We start from the raw sequence: 13,722 nt of genomic DNA on the forward strand, positions 1-13,722 counted from the left end.
TGACAGTACCAGGGACTTAGAAGCTGGACAATAAACAGCTGCTGAACACACAAGTGAAAATGTTTAGTACAAAACATCCAACATCATCAACAGCCATGCCACCCTGAACGTGCCCAATCTTGTCTGATCTCAGAAGCTATGCAGGGTTGGGCCTGGTTAGTACTCGGATGGGAGACCACCTACAAATACCACTCCCGCACTCCAAAAAAAAAGTCCAACATCACCTTTGAAAAATCCCAAAATACTTTGATTTAAAGTATACAATAATTTGCTCAATAAGGTTATATAAAAATACCAAGTGTCCTTAAAATGTATTTTAAAATACTACTGAATATTATACCTGATATACTACCATAAAAGCCAAATTCCTTAAGAACTTAAAGTATTCTTTTATCTCCTAATATTAACTTATTTGTACTTTTTAAATGATGAGTTATCATTCATTATATAATGCAAATATTTTCATTTTTGATTACTTTGTATTTTTAAATAGAAACTATATTTCAACTACATAAATAAACAGCTCCCCACAATTCCCCAATAACTTTCTGAGTTTTTTTTAACTTTTCAATTTTTGTATTCATGAATATATTTGAATAGTTAAATATACTGGGCATACCACATTTGCCACTATTGAACATGCTTTCAAAGTCTTAGAGTGATCATGCTGAACAAAATTCTACAGTACAAATATTACAGTATTTACTGAATGTTCATTCTTATTCATTTATAATACTATCATGAGGAGAAAAAATGCTGTTGCAAGCAAACCTGTGCATGTCGTGCCTCCTTTGAATCATTTTCCTTAGGAAACATTCTCATAAATGAGATTATTGTATCAAAAGATATAATGTGTTACTATTCCAATTACGAGATCCCTAACAAAAAAAAATAATCATTTTTCCTGCTAAAACTCATCAGCACTACATTTAATTTTTGATTCTAGCTTTTTAGTTAAATGTTATTTCAAAACATTTCAGCACATTTCAGTAGCCCATAAGCATAGTTCCTAATATTCCTGAAAGCACACAGATATAAATTAGTAATTAACAGTTTTCTCTTGCAAGAATACAATTTATAAAAGCTTATTCATTCCCTTCATGTTCCTGCTTCAAGCAAACTTGCACGTCTCCTGAAGACACTACCTCTTCAGCCCTCTCAGGCTTTTTCATTCTCTGTATGACTCATACTGTGAGCAGGATCGACGTTTCCCTTGCTCCTCATTCTTTGTCATTTCCCCTTAAAAACACCCACATTTGAATCTCACATCATCAGATTTTCCATCTTTCCTTTTTATAATCACCTCTGGACCCTGTGTCCTACTTGTTCCTAAGTGGCTTTTACTCCTGGTCACTCTCTCCAACAGAACTCCTCTACCCAACCACAGACACTCATCTCTGTGGTTATCCATTAGTTGTATTATTACCAATAAATCTCTAGGGGCTCCATGATCTCAGATCCAAACTCCTTTCCTCTTTTATCCCAAGTCTAGCAATTTTCCCAGGCTTCCTCACCCTGCTTATGTCCTCCCTTCTCTACTTACCCAGTTTAGAGTCCATGAAAGATTACTAAAATCGCTCCCCTCTCTCTTCATCATACAGTTAGCAAGACCTCAACTCTGCTGTCGCACCCATGCAGATGTACATGTGGGAAAGGAGGCATGCGATCTCAATATTTGGTCTCACTTTAAACTAATGGACTACTGAATGTAAGTAGGCCCTGAAATCACACACTATTCTCCTAGAACATTTACCCTTTACTCCTTCCTAAAGGATAAAACAGTACATAAATACATAGCCCAACCTGAAGGCCTGGCTTCTTCATCCCTAAATACGTCTCTCCTTCAGTCTTTCCCACCCCATTCAATTGTAAATCCATCATTCTCTTCACTCAAGCAAAAACTTCAGAGACATCATTGACTCCTCTATATTCTTCAGAACCTGAAACAAAAGTGGTTGGCTCTTTCTTCAAAATATATTCCAAATTTGGCCACTTATCGTAACCTCCCCCACCTCTAAGTTGAACCAAGCCATTGAAATCTCTCCTTTGGATGACTACAGTAGCTTTCTAACAAGTCTCGATGCCTCAATTCTTGTCCATGACCCCATGATTTTGTTTCAGACAAGCAAGTACAGTGATCCTTTCTCCTATTCCTTTAATTACATAATATAATATATAGAAGGTATAGAATGCTGTGGTGAATAATCATGTAGAGTAGGGCATGGGGAAAGGTTGCATTTGAAATAAGATTATGAAAGTCCAAATTGAGAAGGTGATGTTTAAGTGAAGATTTGTTTAATTTGCTTATTTTCCTACCCCTTCTATTATAAGGCAAAGTCCATGAAGGTGGGATCGTTCTCTTTGTTTACTGCTGTATCCCTAGAACTGAGAAACACATTCCTTCAACAAATGTTTATGACCACTCTCATAGGCACAAGAAAGGGATGTCCAAGAGAGAAAAGTCCTCTCTCCCTCTTTGAACTTGAAGTCATTAAATAAGTTAGGAGAAGGGAGGAGAGTGATAAGCTTAAATAAGGTTATTTAAATCTTTAATAACATTTTATATTCAATCATAACTAGTTATAAAGGCATTAATTTTCATAAAATTTGACAAGCATCCAATGGATGTTTTAAGTGTAGCATTAATTACTTTTAATGATTTTAGAATGTGTGAAATGTGCTCATTGCAAATATGGTTTGCTCATTTGACATTGTTTACCTGGTTCCTGTTAAGTTAATTAAGCAAAAAATAGAGAAGGAAATAAGGAGTGATCAAGGAAGATGCGAATAAGGTAGAAAATAGAGCTTATGAATTTTTCCAACTAATTAATGCTTATGAGAGAAATGAGAAAAATAGGCTAAATGGGGAAGTGGGTAAAAAGACTGAATTACCGAAGAATGTAGAAGAATGAGAGAAAACAAAATTAGATAAAAATATGAAACATCATTTTTACTTAAAAATATAGCTATCAATTTTAGACCTTATAAAGATCTAGAGATATTATTTATTTACTAATTACTAGTAACACTATTATAATTACAATAACACTATTTTGTAAATATATCATATAATATATGATAAAAATAAAAGAGATAGTCATGATAAGAGAGCAAACACAGACTTTAATTAAGGGAGCAGGCACAAATTAATTTTTAAAATTCTATTTCCCCTTTATAGTTATTTTCAAAATGAAGCACAATAAAAGACATGTTAGAATAATAATCAAACATTTTAGTCTAATTACATTGAATCATTTTGGAACCCTTTCACAAAACTACTCCCAGGGAACAAACCTAATAACTCATAAAATTCTTTTATTTTTCTGATTGTGAAAGTAGTATATACTCATTGTAAAAATATCAAACAATATAGAAATGTTTGATCTGAGAAGTGAAATCTCTTGATAACTCAAGGATTGCTCTTTTAACAGTTTTATTTATAGCAATTAATTTTTTTTTACATGTTAACATCAAAGTAAGGCTTTGTGCAGGTTGATATGGAGAATGAAAAAATAAAAAAGACGAGGAGAGTTATAGACTTTAGCAGATGGTAGGTACCACTCATATAATAGTGAAAAGCCACAATGAGGGATATAAATTTCTATGAGATACAATATGAGGGAGAAACAATTTCAGATGGGAAACATAAAAAATTCACTGAATATAAAGCACTTAGAATTTACTCAGAAGGATGAATATATATGTCTATGCTCTCAGAATATTCATTACCCCAGAGTATAAAATAATCAATCTTAAGAGCTTTGGCAGAGACTTTGATAGGAGAGGACAGTTACTCATACGATGCCATAGAAATAAAAGAACTTCTCTGGCAGGTCAACCTCTTTACTGAGCATGACAACTGCATTTGGAATTGTAAACACAAAAGAGGTCCCATCCAGTTAGCCAGGTCAGCTAAATCAATGCTTGGATCAGAGAGTGACAAATTGTACTTGCAATCAGAATAGAATAAACACTGATAACAGGCAAGTTGTGTGTGAATATTTATGTGCGAGGAACAGCAAGAGATGAACAATCACAGTGGGCAGGCACGTGAGTAATGATCAGGTTATGAGAAATCCAGTCTGCTGAGTCTTGTAGAGGTCTAAGGACAGAATAGTTGGAACAAAGCTGGAGGAGATATTTTAGAGCAACTCAGTGACTGAGAGCTCAATTCTTCACATACAAGGAAATCAAATCCAACAAAGTTTGAAAGACTTTGGGATAGAAATGACCATTCTTGTTCCAAAGGATGATTAATCTGGCAGTTTAGATTTAGAGTTTTATGTTTGCTGAAATAATGAAGAGTATCTAGAATATATTTAACAAATTGACAAAAATGAAAAGATAGGCAAATGATAATCAGAAAGTAAAGGAGAAAATTTAAATAGCAAAAAAAAGAAAAAGAAACTAAATTCAACCTGTGAATTACAAGGTGAACTGATAACATTTGCACTCAGGAAATCAACAAAATTTTAAAACGTGAACATTTTAAATTCAAAAGAAAACCTTTAAATATGTGACTTGCACCGCATTTAAAAAAAACACACAAAATATTTAAACATGGATACATAGATATTTACGCCTATAGAAATGTATAAAAATTTTAAACATAAATATATAATCTAAATAAAGATATATAGAATTGAGTCTTCTCACAATTTGAAGACTGAAGTATTGAAGAAACCTTTCAGAGAATAACTTAGCAGGAGTCAGAAAAATGAAATACATATGCATCATTTAATCCATTCAGCGAGTCTCTTGACATTCTATGTATGTAAACCTTGTAATCATGGGAAGCGAAGTTGAGATGCCAGTCTCTTTTGAGAAAGAAAACTGAAACAGATGTGCAAGTACAAAGATTTCTGATAGTATTTGAGCTCTTAGCTCAAGTTTATTCTTGAAGCCTGGATCAATTTTTCTTTTTGAGTTCTGTAAGTTAGTCCTTAATCTTTATAAAAGAAAATCTACCCAAAAGCTTTCAAAAGATAGTTTCTGAGGGTTTCTATACTTGCAACTCAACAATAAATCAAAGAAGAGAAAATACACCAACAATTTTAACAAGTATAAAATAATTGTTAAGAAGACAAGCCCTGGAGAATGAGTTCCTTACTTGCTAGCTCCTCTGAGCCTGAATATCTTCACAGAAATGAGAGTCATGATGGTTCCTATTTCTTACAGTTTCTCTGAGCATTAAGGGAGTGCAGACGTAAATATAGCACGGCATGATGGTTAGTTTCATCATTACAAAACAATTGCTATTAGGCAATATAGGCCTTTTGTTATAAAAAGTCTCACTTCCAGTTTTCATGTCAATCATACAATTGCCCTTCGGCACTACATTACTGTTCAAAAACTGTTTGCTGCCCCAACTGTGTTTTGTATATACTAATGAATTAGTCATTACATGTTCCAATGAACATGGGATCTCTTCTTGTTGTACAATTAGATGGAATTTGGCCTCCTATATAAAGAACAACACAAACTACAACAAAACTTGTACTTTTTCAACACACAATCTGCTAAAATAGCTACTAATATGGCAGTACACATTTGAAGATAAGATAGCTAAGCATGCCTCAGCACATGAGGCGAGGAGCAATAGATCATTTTAAGTTCTTTAGTGTGTTTGGGAATATTGTTCTTTCTTCAGCTGTCTGGCATCTCCTATAGTTTGATATTGATCTACATTTTGTAATGAAATGTTATCCAAAACTTACCACAGTTCTTTCTGTTCTGTGGAAAGGGCTGTATGTGTGCATCTCTAATATTACTAATAGGGATGGCTTCAACAACTATCAAATAAAACCATATCTATTTATTTCATTGTTGGTTCAAGTACTTATATGGCACTGTGTGGGGTCCAGTATTTCCTTCTTCAGTCATCCACCCTTCAACTTTTAAAGAATCCTGCAATCTTACTTAATCAACAGGGCTCAGTCCTAGTGCCACTAAGTAAAGACAAAGAGAGCGTCAGATTACTCCACTAATGTTGTTTCTGTCATCGTTACAAGGTTTAGCTTTAAAAAACAACCCAGCACAATTATGTGGATTTTACTGTAGACCCCAAGTCGAGACCTCTAAATGGGCCCAGTGGAGCCACACTCTTGGACTCCGAGGTCAGAACTAGCGCTGATCTAAGCAAAATTAACTGGCTCTTAACTCAGTTTTAAGGCCCCCATTGCATGTGTCCCAGATCATATTAGCAGAATGGAATCCCTATATGACTAATCCAGAGATGATAAGGAGATCAGACATACAAAGTAGAGATTGAAAGGGGGCTTGAAAGAAACAAATAAATAAGACTTCGTAAATTTCTTCTTCCACTCCAGGGGAAGGTTGGGCAGGTTCGCTAACAGTCCTCATGTATTAGTTTTCTGTTATTCTTATAAAAAATTACGAGAAATTTAAATGGCTTAAAACAGCACAAAATAATTTTGTTAACATTTTTGGATGTCAGAAATTTGAAATGGGTCTCACTAAGCTAAAATCAACATGTCACCAGGATTTTCATTTTAGAGGCTCATTCTGTTTCCTTGTCCTTGCCAGCTTCCATCGAGGTCTGCATTGCTTGGCTCTTGGCCCCATTCACTATTCAAAGCCAACAATAATGAGTGGTCTTTCTGACATCACATCTCTCTGATTCTGACTCTTCTGATTCACTCTTTCACACTTAAGGACATTTATGATTACACTGGCCCACCTGCGTAATCCAGGAAATTCACCCTCACGTAAAAGTCAGTGGTAGCAACTTTAATTGCATCTCCTACCTTAATTCCTCTTTCGCATGTAATGAAACATACTCACAGGTTTAGGGATTAAGATGTAACTATCTTTGGAAGCCATTGTTCTGTCTACCTCGCCCCTTATAAGATATTGAGGTTGTTTTCCTGGAATAGAAACAGCTCTGTTACAGAGGTGTCACGTGGCCCTTGTTATATTACCCTGTGGAAACTAGAGCTCAAGGAACCTAAGCAAATGGTATTACTTTGGCTACTGGTATCATTGTGAGTAATAATGTCCTTTGTCTCTGACCTAGTTCTTGTATATTCTTCCAGCTTCCATGAAACTGTGTCAGGCTAATTTAGAAGCTTGCAATTAGGGTGAACTCAGATACTTCATAGTCCTCTGTCATCTCCTAAGTGTTAAACTCGAACTTTTTTTCAGGTCAATTTTTGTATCATGATTATCAATAGAATTAGAGAATCTTCTATAGGTACCACAAATGTCACTTACAACTAGAAATATTTTAGGAAGGATAGGTGTAGGAGAGGAAAGGTAAGAAGAAAGGCGTAATGGTGGAAACCAATTTTCTTTGAATTTGTATCTAAATGATAGTATGTCATCTTAAAGTGTATTATAATGCTCCAAAAAAATTATTACAGAAAACATTTTGAGAACTTCCATAAACCCTGGAAGCTCTTGGAAACAGAGGGCTGGCCTTAGGTAGCTGTTGGAAATGACTTACTATATTTCCTAGAAACAAATTATCGTCGAAATCCATCTATGGGAAATAACACATTGAATCACCAGACAGAACTCTATAGGACTCCAAGAATTACAGTTTCATTTTAAACTAGAAAGCTTCGAGAATCCCAACATGCAAGCATCTCAACATGGCTGGCTTCAAAATACACTATCCGTTAGTCTATTTAGGTTCATATTGAATAAATATCATTCCTTTAGTCGGTCAGTCATTCATTCATACTGTCTGCCAGACACAATTTGCCTCTTCTTTGCTGCAGTCTAAATCTCTCCAGTGCGTATCCCTGCTTCTTGTCCTTGTAACCTGCATTGTCAAATCTTACTAATTTTTCCAAACTTTAGCTGTTACTTCTGTGTCACTTGAAATCAGACCTCCCAATCCTTTCTCTGATTGTAATTTTTGTCCTATAAATTTTTTTACCATTATTAAAAATAGTTAAGCAGCATCATCTTATGAATACTTTTGACAGGTGGATAAAAATACAGATGATTTGGAGAGATAAATAGAAATGAGTAAACATTTATATATAAAAATATATGTGTATATATAGTATAATGTATAATTATAGGTATATATTATATATTATATATTAATATGTTATATATGTATATTATATGTGTATCTATTATATACATATATATATTATAAATACACACACATATATAAACATAATATAACTTGTTATTTAGAAATTGAGAAGTTAACATTACCAGAATGAATGTTTTTTATATTCATTATAAGAAGTTAACATTATTTTCTATCAGTTAGAATTTTATACTTGAATCATCATTGTTGATAATGAAATATATTAAACATATTTAGTATTTGCACCATAACACTAAGACAATTTTTAAGAGAGTCAATCAGCCAAAAATTTCCATTATTATAATTCATTAGCTTAAACCTTAGGAGATAATCCTAAATAGCCAATATTCATTTAAAAATGACACTTTATTTATTTTGTATTCATTTTTTTAAAATGTGCTATTGAATATTCTGCACAGAAAATGCTGTTGATTTCCTTTTCATACAAAGCCCTTGGCTAACATTCTCCATTTCTCAATGGAAGGACATGAATACAAATACACTGGTGGCACAATTTGAAGCTTGTTTTTTATCCCAATATCAGATTTTATTTTCTCTTGATTTTCAAAAAAATTAATGAGAGATAGATCATTATTATATAACATATTTCATATCATAATTCATTGGCTAAAACAACTTGATTAGTAATATGATTTAAAATATACATGAATCGTCTTGTCCTGAGAATCTCAGGTTGGAAAATTATACCCATGTGCTCTGTTCCTCTCAAACTCTATAACATCTACATTCATTTTTACATAATAATAAACGCACTACCTCATGTCCTCTATTAGACTGTATACTCTTTGAGAGCAAAGCCACCACACCATGTGGTAGTTAATATGTGCTAGGTGGTCAATAAATTTTGAATAAAAGAATTAAGGGATAAAAATAGCCCTGCCTTCTAAACACATTACTTATTAAATAATTTATATTTATCCTAAGAACTTTCCTGTGCATAAACAGTTCCCTTCTCCTTATCAGTATTCTTTATGCAGTATTTTCAAAGGAAAGAAAAAAAACTAACTAAAAATATAAATAAAAAGTTAAAGCACAGCAGATCAACCTATAATGCTGTAGGATTTAAAGGTAATTAGACATCAGACCTCTGAATTCTAACCATGTAGTTGATGCTATATATCGGGTTCTCTCTGAGCCCTTAGAAAAATGGCAACTCAGAATACACACAAAATCAGAATAATTTACAATAATTAGGACACATAGGATCTTAACTAATGTCCTCATCATTTATTTTTATTCTATGCCATCACTTAGTAGTCAGTAGGCAGTTTTAATCCCAAAGTATTTTCTATCAAAATGTATATACACATATATATATGATAATATATAACAAGAGTTCATACACAAATACACATGCATAAACCCTCATAATGAACATTGTAATTTATAAAGTCATGTCTTTTTTTCAGATAAATAAGAAAACATGTGCATTTACAAACATGAATCTACCCACATATGTAATATTTCCAGTATGTTCCATTCCTTCCCATAGACCTCATTCAAAATGACTGAATTCTTTTCAATTTGAAAAACATCCTTTAAGATTTTTTGTAGTGAAAGTTCTGCGGGCAATGAATCTTCTGTTCTTGTTTTTCTGAAAATGCCTTTATTTCACCTTCAATTTTAAAGGTTAATATTGTAGGGTATTTCTGCTTTGACATTTTTTTTTTTCTTTTGAGCATCCTAAATGTGTAATTCCACAATCTTCATGCCTCCATTGTTTCTGATGACATGTTAGTCATTATTCACATCACTGTTTTCCTTTGTGGAATGTGTAATTTTTCTCTTGCTGAAGTCACTAGACTTCCTGAAACTGTTAGTTTTTCACTTCACTAATTTTGAAAAATGTTTACCAATATTAATTCTGATATTTCTTCCATCCACTGTTTCTCAAGTGCTTCCTTTGAGGTGACAGATCTACTTCATTCATTATCGAGAATGTCTTTTAAATACCCAAGACAAAATAACCATAGTTCTATTAGTCATTATTTTATATAAATTGTTATTCTGTGAAGAAAAAAAAAAAGGTAGCTAGTATGTTTGCAACTCAGTCTGTAAGTGCTTTCCTTTGAGACAACTATTTTAACTTCATTTTGCAGCAGAAAGTTTTTTACGCATTTCGATTTTATCATACAGATTAGCAAAAGGCATACTCAGGGTGGAGGCTAATAAAATAAATATATTTTGCTACTTTATCAAGGATACTCTTAAGTGAAGCTATTATTTTCTACTGCAATTTCAAGCCAGTAAAGACTATTGCCTTAATTTGTGCTGAAGTACCAGGGTTTGTGTCACCATGCTTTGGCAATATAACTGCAAGTGTTAACACAGTGAAAAAAAGGGCAAATAACTTATTGTTAATAACAATAACAATATTATATTACTATAAATAGTTTGACCTCATTGACGAGCTGGACAGGTGTCAAATAGTTTGACCTCATTGACGAGCTGGACAGGTGTCAGAGATCCCTAAGGGCTCATGGATCACACTTTAAGAATACTGCAGAATTGTTAATGTATCCCTAATTCCAAAAACTAACCCACCTGGAGTGTCAGCTGAGCCCACACACTTTCACAGAGAGATCGCTGTGTTCTGCCTGGTTAGATACCAACCAACATGTTGCCACCTCCAGAATCCTTTTAGCTCACAGCTCCCCATGAACCATAACCAGCCATAAACTGGTTAATCTTGTGTATTTGGCCAAAGATAAAAGACTGCATAGTAATCCCTATGCAGGTTTATGAAGCCCCTCCTCTGTGCAGCTCCATTAGCCCAACCTTCAAATTTTTCTCACTGCAGCAGCCCCAAATTCTGAGCTCTGCTTCCCAACTCAGCCAGACCAATCTGCTCTGGGTTCTATCTGTACAGGTGTCTGATTCCTAGCTAATGTGATCCTGCCTCTCTTAGAGATATTAGAGATCTGAGTCCTGTACAGCCTTCCAATATCTGAAAACAATTGTCTCATATGTCTTCAACATCTTATTGGATTCTGGTTTGTGGAGTTTACTGACCTTTTTATCCAAATGTAGTGATTTTCCTTTTCTAGTTGGTTATCTGTTATACAGATCTTCAGGCTGACATTCATTAGTTCTTTCCCTTTCACATCCAGGTTTGGGACTTTATTATAGAGGTTTGGGACTTTATTATGGAATGTCTATACTTCTTTAAACCACTGTGGGACTGCAATATCAATGTATAATCATACCATCTTACATTTCTTTCATGCTCATAAAACTCTACAGATAACTGTAGATTCCAGAAACAAGATTTCAGAAAATAGAGTAATACAGGACTTGAGAACATGTAATGTATCATAAAAATGACATAGTCTTAAACCAAAAACACATATATCAGTTATCTGGTGCAGTTCAGATCCAATAATGTGACTTCTTAAACTAAGAAAGACAAGCTGAAATAGATCTGGGGCATAGACATTTTCTGGCATCTAATTTCAATGTATGCTTTTCACGATTCAGAAGAAAGATCGAGAGGGTGTCTCCAAGATATGAGACAGAGAAGCGTAAAAGATCCATAGGTTTTCTGAGACACAATTATTTGTGTAGAAAGTTTCTCTAGATTTTTCATAAATATGTCAAGAATTTTACCAGGTGAGTTTTTATATTACCTATGCCCTCATGACTCAGTGACATTTTAGTAGTGTTTAGCTCATTCATAAAAGAGACCGTGCTCAATTATTTTAGAAGGTAGATGTGAGGACAAGGGAGGAAATATATCTTTAACAGATATTTGAAGATTATCTGACATTTTGTACTTTCATTCATTCCTATGTTGAAGTGTCTCTATTTCTTTCAATTAATAAAAAAATTTGGAGTCATATATTTTCTCTTTTTACATCAGCAGTTCATTTCATTAGATAATCATGAAAGACATTTTTAATTATTTAATGAAAATATACTTTTCATTCTTGATTTGCTATAAATACCTTTCATTTGCCCAAAACTAAGCATTAGATTTGAATCTAAAACTTACATATGTATGTACGTATGTATGTATATATGTGCTTGTGTGTGTGTGTGTGTATGTGTCTAGACATATATACATATGACCCCAGATTTGCAATGGTTAAAAATATAACTCCTATAAGTAACCTAATATTCCATGAATGCAATAAAAGTAATATATTTTGTATGGATGTTCTTTCCTGAAACAGTAGACATCAGTAGCTTCTGTTTACAACCAAACTCAACTCTTAAAGCAATTTTTGATAATGGTAAAAGCAGAAATAATCTGTGTAAAATTACTAGTGGCAGGTTACTATTATTAAAGAAACATGCTAAAATATTAAGGTCCCTTATCTTTAGAATAAAGGAATACAACCAAGGCACGACACACAGTTAACTTTGACTTTGCAAGAAAACAAGTGATTCCCTGCTGGACTCTGAGATGGTACAAGAGAGAATTATGACTGGATAGGTACACAATAATTGTGCTAATCCAAGTTATAGTAGAATATCATCATGAAGAACAAAGTACTGCTCATTAGTCTATTGCAAACCATTACTACAAATTCAGCTTCTGTGGTATGTTACTTCCTGTGCAAACAAACGATAATACAACAAACTAGAAATTTTTCCAAACCAGCAGATTGATAGCACAAATTACTCAGTGAATGAGAAAGCCTTCGGCAGCTTCCGAAGTGCTTGCTGCATAAGAATGATTAAGTGTTTATGTACAAAACTACAAATCACAATAATGATTAGATGAAAATTTCCAATAAGAAACTTAAATGCACCAGCTGGCCTTCATCGCACAGCAACGTTACAATGTAAAATGATGACGTTCTGAATAGCAGTGTTGGCAGCTTCAGAATACTCTGTCCCAAGTTAGCTCTTTGTTTTGACAAGCACATCATAAAGAAAAACTCACAAATCAAAAGACCATCAGCCACTTTTTAATACTTTCAGAGGGAAACACAAAAGCATGAATGATGATTTTCCATATTGACAGCTCTTAAAATTCTCAAAGTATTTAAATAAAAGCTCTGTAATCCTATGTTTAAAAAAAGCTCTGAAATACTATGTCAAAAAAAAAACACACTTAATACATAATAAATTTTTCCCATCATGCCATCAACATTGTTTCAAAGATATTTACTGTGAAGTAAACACACATGCGATTTTTTTCAGTTGTCGATCAACAATGGAATCAATTACACTACAGTCTTAGTGATATATTAAACTATGTAAAATACTTCAAAATATATAAGAATATATAGAATAGTTTTTATACATAAAATTACTCAATTAATCAAATTACGCTTGAAGACAATCACAGTCAATTAAAATAATTAAGTAGCTTGAGTAAACTCTGCCTAAAAGAGTATGCTTTTCTAATTTTAAACTACTATGGCTTAGACGTCTCCATGTTATTATTTCTTTAATACAATACCCATAATCATTAATGTGTCTCCAAAACATATTCAACATTGTTACAGTGCAAAGGACTTGTTAATGGGGGGAGACTTCTTAGCTAAGTAGAAAGAACTGATTTTTTTTTGTTATAAGTGGTTGTTCCTGGATGAAGTTGTTTTCTCAATTAAATTTTAAAATGTTATCAAATAACTTAATAAAATATATAATTAGTATGCAATGTAAGGTAATGTATTTGTCCA

General features: G+C 33.3%; 1 protein-coding gene across 7 annotated transcripts in view; it reads right to left on the reverse strand.

Moving 5' to 3' along the window:
* The window catches only part of SPOCK3 (SPARC (osteonectin), cwcv and kazal like domains proteoglycan 3), a 319,424-nt gene that overhangs the window by 132,555 nt on the left and 173,147 nt on the right, over window positions 1-13,722 (reverse strand). The gene's annotated exons all lie outside the window — the stretch shown is intronic.

The sequence above is a fragment of the Pteropus alecto genome, unplaced genomic scaffold (assembly GCF_000325575.1).
Source record: "Pteropus alecto unplaced genomic scaffold, ASM32557v1 scaffold166, whole genome shotgun sequence".
Lineage (NCBI taxonomy): Eukaryota > Metazoa > Chordata > Mammalia > Chiroptera > Pteropodidae > Pteropus > Pteropus alecto.